Source organism: Erpetoichthys calabaricus, chromosome 2 (assembly GCF_900747795.2).
Source record: "Erpetoichthys calabaricus chromosome 2, fErpCal1.3, whole genome shotgun sequence".
Taxonomy (NCBI): domain Eukaryota; kingdom Metazoa; phylum Chordata; class Cladistia; order Polypteriformes; family Polypteridae; genus Erpetoichthys; species Erpetoichthys calabaricus.
Window position 1 is genome coordinate 123,224,535 of NC_041395.2, and position 11,733 is coordinate 123,236,267.

The 11,733-nt window shown below is 42.2% G+C and overlaps 1 long non-coding RNA gene across 2 annotated transcripts; it reads left to right on the plus strand.

Moving 5' to 3' along the window:
- Positions 1 to 6,973: 6,973 nt before the first annotated feature.
- Positions 6,974 to 9,527, plus strand: LOC127526756 (uncharacterized). Of its 2 annotated transcripts, XR_007934183.1 has the most exons (4): positions 6,974 to 7,182; positions 7,283 to 7,852; positions 9,139 to 9,273; positions 9,380 to 9,527. It is a non-coding gene; the product is annotated as an uncharacterized LOC127526756 (long non-coding RNA). The 2 variants fall into 2 exon arrangements; XR_007934184.1 differs by lacking the exon at positions 9,139 to 9,273.
- Positions 9,528 to 11,733: the final 2,206 nt, after the last annotated feature.

The following is an 11,733-nucleotide window of genomic DNA, read 5'->3' on the forward strand; positions in this document are numbered from 1 at the left end:
TGAGCAGACAGTATGTCTCTGAACACCTCAGAATTCATTCGGCTGCTTCTGTCCTGTGTCACATCATCAATAAACACTAGTGTCCCAGTGCCACTGGCAGCCATGCATGCCCAAGCCAATCACACTGCCTCCACTGCGTTTTACAGATGATGTTGTATGCTTTGGATAATGAGCTGTTCCACGCCTTCTCCATACTTTTTCTTGCCATCATTCTGGTAGAGGTTGATCTTGGTTTCATCTGTCCAAAGAATGTTTTTCCAGAACTGTGCTGGCTTTTTTGGATGTTCTTTAGCAAAGTCCAATCTAGCCTTTCTATTCTTGAGGCTTATGAGTGGCTTGCATCTTGCAGTGCACCCTCTGTATTTACTTTCGTGCAGTCTTCTCTTTATGGTAGACTTGGATATCGATACGCCTACCCCCTGGAGAGTGTTGTTCACTTGGTTGGCTGTTGTGAAGGGGTTTGTCTTCACCATGGAAATGATTCTGCGATCATCCACCACTGTTGTCTTCCGTGGATGTCCAGGTCTTTTTGCATTGCTGAGTTCAGGAGTGCTTGCTTTCTTTCTCAGGATGTACCAAACAGTAGATTTTGCCACTCGTAATATTGTAGCAATTTCTCGGATGGGTTTTTTCTGTTTTCGCAGCTTAAGGATGGCTTCTTTCACCTGCATGGAGAGCTCCTTTGACCGCATGTTGTCTGTTCACAGCAAAATCTTCCACATGCAAGCACCACACCTCAAATCAACTCCAGGCCTTTTATCTGCTTAATTGATAATGACATAACGACGGACTTGCCCATGCCTGCCTGTGAAATAGCCTTTGAGTCAATTGTCCAATTACTTTTGAGCCCCTGAAATGAAGGGATTGTGATAAAAAAATGCTTTAGTTGCCTCACATTTTTATGCAATTGTTTTGTTCACCCCACTGAATTAAAGCTGAAAGTCTGCACTTCAACTGCATCTGAGTTGTTTCATTTAAAATTCATTGTGGTAATGTACAGAACCAAAATTAGAAAAAAGTTGTCTGCATATTGAACCATCTGCAGTGGGCTTGGTGGCACTTGCTAGTACTCCCACCTACAGAGAGTTGCAGTAGTCTAGACATGAAAAAACCAAAGTCAGTACCCGAAGTTGTGCTACATGCTCTGTTAGATATGGTCTGATCTTGCAAATATTGTATAGAGTGAATCTATAAGACCAAGAGACCCATAGCAACATGTCATTGATCACCGTCCTAGAGTTGTATACTGACTGGGTGGATGTTAGTGATAATGAACCAAATTGAACAGAGTAGGGGTATTGAAAAGAGGAGTGAGCTGGAATAGTAAGAAGGTCCCCCTTTACCAAACTGAGCTGGAGATGGTGTTCCTTCACCCAGGCTGCAATACAAGTGACACATGCAGAGATTCTAGCTGATACCATATAGTCCTCCGGAGGGAACAACAGGTACAACTGTGTATCTTCAGCCTAGCATTGATACAAGAAACTACTGTATGTGACTGGATGGTAAGGCCCAGTAAGGAGGTTTATAGGGAGAAGAGAAGAGGGCACAGAACCTAACCTAGGACTACCCCTATGTTTACCTGGTTCAACCTTGACATCTCTCCAGACCAGGACACACATTTGGATCTTTCAGAGATGCTGGAATCAAACTACCTGAGGGCAGTCCTAGCAATGCCAAAGTCAAATAGGGTGGCAAGAAGGATCTAGTGGTTGACCATGTCAGAGGCAGAGAACAGATCAGGCATGATAAGTAATGATGACATGTTGGTAGCTTTAGCCTGCTGTAATGTGTTGACAACGGTAAGTAGAGCTGCCTCAGTGGAATGGCCCTTCTTGAGGCCCGATTGATTAGGATTGGTTAGAGAAACCTTTGCAATTTTGTTAGCTCAGCTGAAACCTGGTATTCTGTTCAACAATGCAAGAAAATTGTCTTACCTTGGGTTACAAGATATTGGGATTTCCAAGTTCAATTCCAGGCCAAAACAAAAAAGCTTTTTAAGAAACTTGTCACCTTATTATTATTTTATGAAATGAATGTTATTTCATATAGTGAATTGCAAATAAACTGAAGATTTCATACAAAGATGTTTACTACTATGTTGAGAGATGAAGGCAAATTTTCTCTAAACAGAACAGTAAAAGAAATGGAATGCCCTGATGCCCAACTACATAAGAGGATAATTATATTAGAGTCTATAGATTTAGAAACAGACACCATACAGGTCCTCAGCAGTCTAAGGCTGCTTCCTTAAATAGTACACACCAAATACTAGTGTCATCTGCAACAGTGAAAAGATAACTATGGGATGTTGGCCTTAGACACACAGCTTCAAAGCAAAGGCCATATCTGAAACTGACAAATAAAAAGAAAAGGTTAAATTGGCAAAATGACATAGACTTTGGATGATAGAAGACTAAAAAAGAGTATGGTCATCATCCCAATATACAGTAAATATTGCTCATAATCACAAGTGCTATTTTTGTCATTTTGTGGCTCTCAGCTCGTGGAGTATTTGCTGTTCTTGTGTAGTGGTTATTCAAGTGTCAGCTTCTCTTAGGTTTTGACATTAGTTGTTTCCTGTGGTTCCATCATTACAGCTAGATGGGCAAAAAATAATGATTCGAATCCAAGGGCCCCTGCCCTCCAAGTTCCACCCTGGAAGAGAGGATTTTACCTCTTGATTGATAAACTGGAGTGGTGGCCCTCAATTTCAAAAAGCAGTCGGAGCTGGTGTACTCTGATTATTGATGGATTACTTCAGATAGTAAAAATAATCTGGAAAGGGTAATCAGGACATTAATCTAAATTAATTTTCAGAAGTAGCAATGCAGATTTAGTCCTAGCTGTGGAATTTTGGACCTGCTGTACTTTGGGCCTTAACACAATATTTGAAGTGTTAAGTTCTTTCTAGGGTGGCACGGTGGCGCAGTGGGTAGCGCTGCTGCCTCGCAGTTGGGAGACCTGGGGACCTGGGTTCGCTTCCCAGGTCCTCTCTGCGTGGAGTTTGCATGTTCTTCCCGTGTCTGCGTGGGTTTCCTCCGGCGCTCCGGTTTCCTCCCACAGTCCAAAGATATGCAGGTTAGGTGGATTGGCGATTCTAAATTGGCCCTAGTGTGTGTTTGGTGTGTGGGTGTGTTTGTGTGTGTCCTGTGGTGGGTTGGCACCCTGCCCGGGATTGGTTCCTGCCTTGTGCCCTGTGTTGGCTGGGATTGGCTCCAGCAGACCCCCGTGACCCTGTGTTCGGATTCAGCGGGTTGGAAAATGGATGGAAGTTCTTTCTATGAGCTGTGTGGAACTGGAGAAATCTTATGAACAAGTAGCCCAGACCTTTGTGCACTATCTTGTGAAAATGCTATTAAAGCACAGGATATGGTACCTTTGGTTGTCATTTAGTTTGTGTTTGCAGAAAAAGTTTTCTGGCCAAAATTATTGTTATGAAGAATAATCTGTTTAAAGTTGACATAGAATAAGAATACAACAAAAATTAATGTTTCATCTGAATTGCATTTTCTTTCTTCTCTCTCAATGCTTGTATCATTTCCTTACCTTTTCAAAACTCTACATGAATTTATTAGTTTGCATATATGAATAGCTATTTCTGAATCTGAATCCAAAATCCTGTTGGACATGTGCCATTACTACAGAGTATAGATGCGTATTATGGTGATGCTGGAGCTCATATTTTTAATGCTGAAGTGTTCTAAATTTGCTTTGCACTTAAATATTTAAAAAATATTCATGTTGCAAGGACTGTCTCCACTTTCCTTTGGGATCTAATTACCTAAAGAATGAGGGAATCATTGTGTAATAAACAAGAAAATTATATTCAGATTAGTGGAAGGTTTTTGAGAATACACTTTTAAAAGTGTATCATTATTATTTTCAATAGTGAGTAAGAGGAAGAATCCATTTTTAATATTATTATTTATACTCTATAAATGTTTTGGATGATTTCTGGTCTCAAGATCAACAGCTTAAAATCTTTTTGCATGTAAAATAAAAAACTAATTTGTCATTTAATATACATTTTTCAGAGCTATACAAAGCAATGGATATGTCTTAGAATGTATGTATACATTATGTTTTGCTTATAAGCTTCTTCCCCCATCCCCATACCTTTGTATTCTATTACCTTAGTCCATCTAAAGCTGAATAATTTATTAATTGTTTCAGCATTCTTGTGTTTGATTTTTACTTCAACTTTGTTCAACTGCATAATTGTTCTTTGACATTAGGTGCAGAAAACCCAGTCACCACTTTTTGGAATATACACTACTTGGGCGGATGGCTGCTGGCTTTCAATTAATGCAGTCAATGGATTTACCAGACATACAAACTAATCACTGTGGAAAGCATTTCTTTGAATAACAGGCTTAGAGTACATGAGGCGGGTGGCTCATAAATAAGCCAAGAAAGATGCATAAAATACAAACACCAAAAAGGAATATTATTTCTCTGTTTTTGGAAAAAAATAAACCAAAAGCATCAGTGGTCATATGTATATCAAGTGTCTCAGAGTAGAAAAACATTCCTAACAGGCTCAAAAATTTCAGAGTAATGTAAATGTGGACCTGCTCTTAGGAGTATTAATAAAAGCATTTTCTCAGTGTTTGTAATTTAGGAAACTACTACTGACTTCACCAGGATTTAGAAGAGCTTGTGAACTGTCCTAACTCACTAGAACCTGCCAGAATATAGCATTCAGACAGAGATCAGCAGGTACAACCCGCAAAAGGCTGAATGTTTTGGAAGTGCTGTACAACAATAAACCCATAAAACGATATCTATCTGACAGAGATGCAATAGTATTCATAACAAATAATGTTTGTTACTTGATCATTCTATCTTTGGAGATGCACTATCATTCAAAATTAAAGCAAAAAGGGAAGAAGGCAGCTTTGTAATAGCTAAAACCTGTGCACTTCACAACCAACTATTTCTTGAATTTTGCATCAAACTTTGAATGCCCTAACAACACAAGAGGTAATACGTGGATTTATACATTTTTCCACCACTCCACACTAGCTAATATTAAACTAAACCACATTCATGCAAATCGGCGCACACATATTGCCCCAAGTGTGAATAAGCATGCATACTGTATGTGAATCACAAATGAAATCTCAGTATCAGTGCACAGGTGGTCATGGATGCAAACTGTACTGTAGTAGCCAGCATACTACCCTGAACATAAACAGAGCTTGAAGGTTGACTGACAGCAAAATATCACACAGGTATGCTGAGCTTTGGTTTCTACAAACCCCTGGAAAATGTATGTTACATTTTACAAGATCAGGACAATTCAAGAAGGCAGGCAGAGACTCCTGGGGAGTTAGAAGAATGAAGATGATAAAAGGAAATCACTGGGAGTGACAAAGTAAGTGGTAACAATTACATTCAGCTTTCAGCGCAATATCCTACTTTATTATGTTTTCATTCTTCTTCTTCTCCTACTACTTTGAATATTATTATTATTATTATCTTCGTGGTGAAGTCTTAGCATTAGTATTGAGCAACTACAAAACTTCATAATTAGTGGCAATTTATGGCAAGAGGTGCTGTAAAACCCTGACATCATATCATTCATTCTCAGACGTGAATTCCTACTCTTAGCTGCGACTGGGACAAGGAATCTTTGTAAATACTTCTTATGTCCTACTTTGCGACAGGACAAATTCTTATCCTTGTGTGACTTTTAGTGCATTTCCTAAGGGTTCTTCTAAGACTCTTGATAAATATGGGCCATGAGCTTAGGTCCCAATGAATATTTATCTTATTAGCACGAGGCTTTTGATCTAAAAGGAGAACACCATTTTGAAAACATCCCCACCCCCAATAAATATATTTCAGCTCAAGAAATGTTTTTGATAATGCTAATTAAGAAACAGCATGTAGATGTACTAAATAGAATTTGATTTCCTTTTCTCCGCGCATTACCACACACCCTCCCCCTTAAGATTACAGGTCGCAAGGTCAGGACAAATAATCTGCCACGAGATTTTTTTTTCCCGACACATAGCGTACCTGAAATCTGTAAGGTTGGAGTGACAAATACCAATGGGCCACACGGGCGTTTGAATGTCTCATTTGCTGCATCCATTGCAAAGCCCTATGGTCACTCTCTACTACAAACTCTGTTGACAAAAGGTAATATTTTAAACTATCAATTGCCCACTTAACAGCTAGTCCCTCCTTCTCCAACACTGCATATTTCTTTTCTCTATCAAACAGCTTTTGACTGATAAACAAAATAGGTCTCCTTTCTTCTCCTTCCCCCTGCATTAAAGCGACGCCCAAACCTTCCCCTGAGGTGTCAACCTGTAAAATAAAAGATTTGGAAAAGTCAGGGCAGTGCAATAATACATTTTCATAGAAAACTTTTTTCAATGTCTTAAAAGCATGTTCACATTTCTCTGACCATTTGATGTTTCTAGGGGCGTGGTTTTTCAGGTGGTCCAGATAGGGGTGCTGCAATACTTGAAAAGTTCGGAATGAACCGACGGTACCACCCCACCAGTCCCAGACAAGAACGGACCTGTCTCTTTGTTGTTGGCTGCGGACGATTCTGGATGGCAGCCACTTTGTCAACCTTTGGCCAAAACTGTTTTTTCTGAGTTTACCACCAAACCAGCATCTTTTAGACGGTTGAAAACTTCAGCAAGGTGCTTTAAGCGGTCTTCCCATGATTGACTAAACACTACCACATCGTCAATATATGCTCTAGCGTAGTCTTCTGCACCTTGCAGCACCTTGTCCATCAGGCATTGGAAATTGGCAGTTGCCCCATGTAGATCAAATGGCATTAGGTTGAACTGGTATAGGCATCTGGGCGCTCAAAATGCGGTAAGTGGCTTCGACTCTTCTGTCAGTGGTATCTGCCAATAACCTTTACATAAATCAATAGTTGTAAGACATTTAGCAGGACCCAACTGTTCCACTAATTCATCTACCCTTGGCATGGGGTAGGCATCAAATGCAGATATTGCGTTAACTTTTGAATAGTCTACGCAAAAAAGCATTTGTCCATTTTTCTTTGGTACAAGTACCACAGGACTGCACCATTCACTCACCGATGGTTCAACTATTCCAAGTTGTTTCATTTGATCCAGTTCCTCCTTGAAGACCTCCTGCAAACATGCAGGGATGCAGAAATACACAGTTCTCACCGGACCTGGGGAGGTCTTATATTATGTTGTATAAGCTCAGTCTTACCAGGCAGAGCTCCAAACAAACCCTCTGGAATGATCAGTTGGATATCCCGTCTCTGTTTGTCTCTCAGGTGTTCCAACGAGGGCAACACTCCAGCATCTGGTCTGGAGAGCAAATACTGTTCCTCTGCCTCATCCTCCTCCAAGACACTTCGAATGAGAAACTGGAAGGAAGGATTAGTATTCTCATGCCAAGCCTTTAACATATTTATATGAAATGTCTGTTTTGGCTTCCGTGGATGGTCAGGCATCTCAATCTCATAAGTGACTGGACCCTTTTGTGCTGTCACTGTATAAGGCCCCTGCCACTTAGCTAGTAAGCTGCTCTCAGAAGTAGGCAGCAGCAAAAGTACCTTTTGTCCTACAGCGAGGTTACGTTCTCTTGCGGCTTTGTCATACCATGACTTTTGTTTAGTTTGTGCCTTCTCCATATTTTCTCTCACCATCTGGGATAGGTAGGCAAACTTCTCCTGTAGCTTGAGCACAAAAGTTAGCACATTCTTTGATTCTGCTCTGTTTTTGTCTCCTTCTAGAGTCTCTCTTAGAACACTGAGAGGACTGCGTACATATCGACCATACAGCAGTTCAAATAGGGAGAATCCTGTTGATGACTGCGGAACCTCTCGATATGCGAAAAGCAGGTAGGGTAACCATTGGTCCCAATCAGACCTTGTCTCATTCACAAACTTGTGCAATGTAGCATTGTACCTTTCTACAAGCCACTCAGTCTGCGGATGATAGGGTGTGGTCCTTAATCCCCTGATTCCTAACAAACTGTTCACTTGTTTCATCAGTTTGGAAGTCAGATTGGACCCCTGATCAGTCAAAAGCTCTCTGGGAATCCCTACCCTGGAGAATAGCTGTATAAGTGTCCTAGCTATACTGCTGGCATTGGTCTTCTTGAGGGGAAAGGCTTCAGGGAACCGTGTCGCATAATCACACACTACTAAAGTGTATTTATAACCAATGTGGCTCTGCTCTAAAGGCCCGACCAGATCGACTGCAATCCTGGAAAATGGCTCTTCCACTACTGGCAGTGGTATTAAGGGCACCTTATCTCCCCTTTTTACAGGTCCTACTTTTTGGCACTCGGCACATTCTTTAGTGTATTTTGCCACATCCTTTGTCCAACCCGGCCAATAAAAATGCCTAGAAAGCCGTTCTGATGTCTTTACTTGCCCCATATGTCCAGACCAAGGGCTGCTATGACTAAGAAAAAGCACTCTATCCCTCAGATCCTTCGGCAACACCAGTCTCTGTCCACTCTCATCTTGGTGGTAAAGTATGTCATGCTCTATGACAAACTTTTCTCCGGTTTTAGCCTGGAGTCCCCTCGCAGCCTTGTCAAAACAAACATGCAAGCTCAGGTCATCACGCTGAGCGGCAGCCACATCACTCAGGATGTCAAAGGCATCTCCGAGAAGAACAGGTGGAGGTACGAAGTTACCAGCCTTCTGGGGAATGCCCCAGAGCTTGTCTTGCCTCCTCTGACTCCGGGGTTTATGGTACGTGTGCGGATTCTCAGCTTTTGAAAAGGGCAGCTCGTCCAAATTATCATGGGATCTCTCCTTCTGCTTGGCTGCTTGAGCCCTTGTGACCATAAGTGTCTCTGCCTGCAGAGCACTCTATAGCAAGTCTTCAATACCCGGCACGTCCAACCCTAAAAGTACAGGGAATGGCATGTTATCCATGACTCCCATTGGCAACTCGTAACCTACACCTTTTATCTCCAAGTTTATCCTTACCAGAGGATAGGTGACCTCTTCACCGTGAATAGACCTCAGAGCTACGCTCTGCCCCGACTCAACCACTTGGTCCTCCAGACACTCTCGTCTCACCAAAGACTGGATGCTTCCAGTATCTATCAGTGCTTTGTGCTGCCGTCCTGCTATAGTAACCCTCACCATCTTCTCCCTATTTACCAAAGGAGTCTTCTTTGCTGGCAATGGACAAGGTTCAAAACAAAGTTTGGTCTCTCTTCTGTTGGGGCAATTCCTAAGAATGTGGCCTTTCTGGTTACAACCGTGGTAAATCACTCCTTCCCTATAAACTCTTCTCTCAGGTAGGTGGACTGCACCAACTGGACCAGTACCCATATCAACCCAAGACATACCTTTGGGCTGTTCCATTGGTCTAGGTTTCATGCTCACTTTGTCTTCTCTTCGCAGGTTCTTTGGACGATGAGCGGCCAAAAACACCTCTGCAAGGTCTGCAGCTTCCTTGGAGGTTTTAGGATGATGTTCCTCCACCCAGGTCCGCAGTCTGCCATCGAACACCTGTAAAAGTTGTTCTAATAAAACAAAGTCAATTATTTGATCCACATTGTATTTATCAGGTTGTAACCATTTTGTACATAGATCAATTTTAGGAGTGCCAGCAGCTCCTTTGGAGACTGTCCATGCTCCCACTCTACAAAGTGAAATCTAATTCTATAAGATTCTGTGCTAATTTCAAATTTTTCTAGGATGACCCCGTTAAGGCTGTCATACCTCAAAGACTCCTCCACTGGCATGGCCAAAAATGCTGCTCTGGCTCTCCCTGTCAGCAAGGGTACCAAATGGACTGCCCATTCTGACTTCTGCCATCTGTCGCCATCCTTTCAAAGGTTGTTAAATAGTGCTCTATGTCCTCAGGCTCGACAAACGGCATCAGGCGAGGATAATCCATGATTCTCACTGGTGAACCTCTGCTCCTCTCTGCAGGTTCTTCTGAGACTTGCGACCGTGACTGCTGCACCAGATCCACTTGTCCCTGCAGCTGGGTGAATTGGTGTTGGAGGCTCTTGAAACGATGTTCCAACCGCCGATCCTTGTCCTCCTGGACAGTGATGAACTGACGCAAGAGTGTCTCCACAACTCTGATGTAACCAGTCCTGGTGGTATCCTCCGTTGCCTGAGCTGTACTGGAGTCAACTCCACATCCACGATCGGGAGTTTCCACACCAGGTTGTTTCTTTGGAGCCATACTGTATCCACAGTCTTCGTCTGTGCTCAAAAAAAATGTTCTCTCTCTCCGACTTGTTCTATCCCACCTCTGCCACCAAACTGTGATATCCCATGTAGTAGGAAGTGGCCCCAGCCTACACTCTGGACATCTGATAGTTCATGAACCAAACAGGATCAGTGGAGAGATGAGACACAGACAAAAATTGAAGGGTGAATGGTGCAAGTTTATTTACAAGAGTGCTGTACAACCAAAGTGGCAGGTGGGCTTTGAGACACAGTCCTTCAACACTGACACTTCTTCAGAAATAAATAAAAACAAACAAAAAGGAAAAATATGGTGTATTTACAAAAACAGTGCACTCCTACAAAAACTTTTATCCCTGGCTCAAGATGTTCCTCCAGCAGGAAAGAAAAATGCACAAAAACAAGTGTGTGTATATACAAAAAAAAAACAATTGCACCAATCCCAAAATCAAAAACTATGCCCTCACCAAATAAGTATATATACCTCCACCAAAAATAATCACTAGGAGATATATAACTCTATATACAAAAAGAATATATACAAAATCCGCCAAAATCACAACTGCTCCTCCAAATAGCTCAGCAGTGCTTACTCCTACCTCACTTTTAGGTCCACTGATGACCCCTGTTGGCCGGTAACTCATTAAATATAACCGGCAAGACTGTCCAGCCAATCTGCCAACACGTCTACCTCATGCACCTATCCAGGTAGACGGTAGCGTGTTCACGCCACACTCCACAACACGCCCCGGGCAACTATGTATTTAAAACTGAACCCCTGCAGGTCGCGCGCATATAACCCTCCGGGACAGCCAACAGCTATGCTGAGCTCAAGCACGCCTGTTGCCGATTCACCAGAAAGTAAAATCATTTCTTTAATATTATGGGATCCCCATCTCTGACTCAATCAAATGCTGGCTTTCTCTTTTAGGCGCGCCGCACTTTAAACCACCTGCACTGGGCAGGCTGCGAGGACACAGGCGTGTAAAAATGAACACATGTGGTGGAGCCCGTACTGGCCATTATACCGGCTCCACGTGTGTCCAGACACACCGCGCCTCACAGTGCTCACCCGCTAGATGGCCCCGCTTCCTGCGACAGTGCCCTCAACCCACCAATGGTAAGCGCACTTCCTTATAACTATATAAATGCTGCTGCTTCACTTTCAAGGCCTCTTCAACTTAAATTTGTTAATGCACGGGCTGCGCATTACCACACCTGTAAGCATAAACTGGATTTAGAAGGTTGAAAAAATTGAGTAAACATTCAAACTCACATCTAGCTGGTAGGGATTTTCATGTTATCATATTAAGAAGCAATACCATCACTTTTAAAACTGTTAGGAAAGAAAAGAATGGTGAACAGCACAAAGTGGAAGAGTGGCTAAGTAATTAAGTGGTTGTTCCTCAGCCATGAGCAACTGACAGTTTCCTTTGTGTGAACTCACCAAATCACTTTCAGAATTTAAATTGACTAGTAAATCCAGATGCTTCACCAAAGGACTTATCCTCAACTTCACCACCAATATACAGTACATTTTCAAAACAGATCTC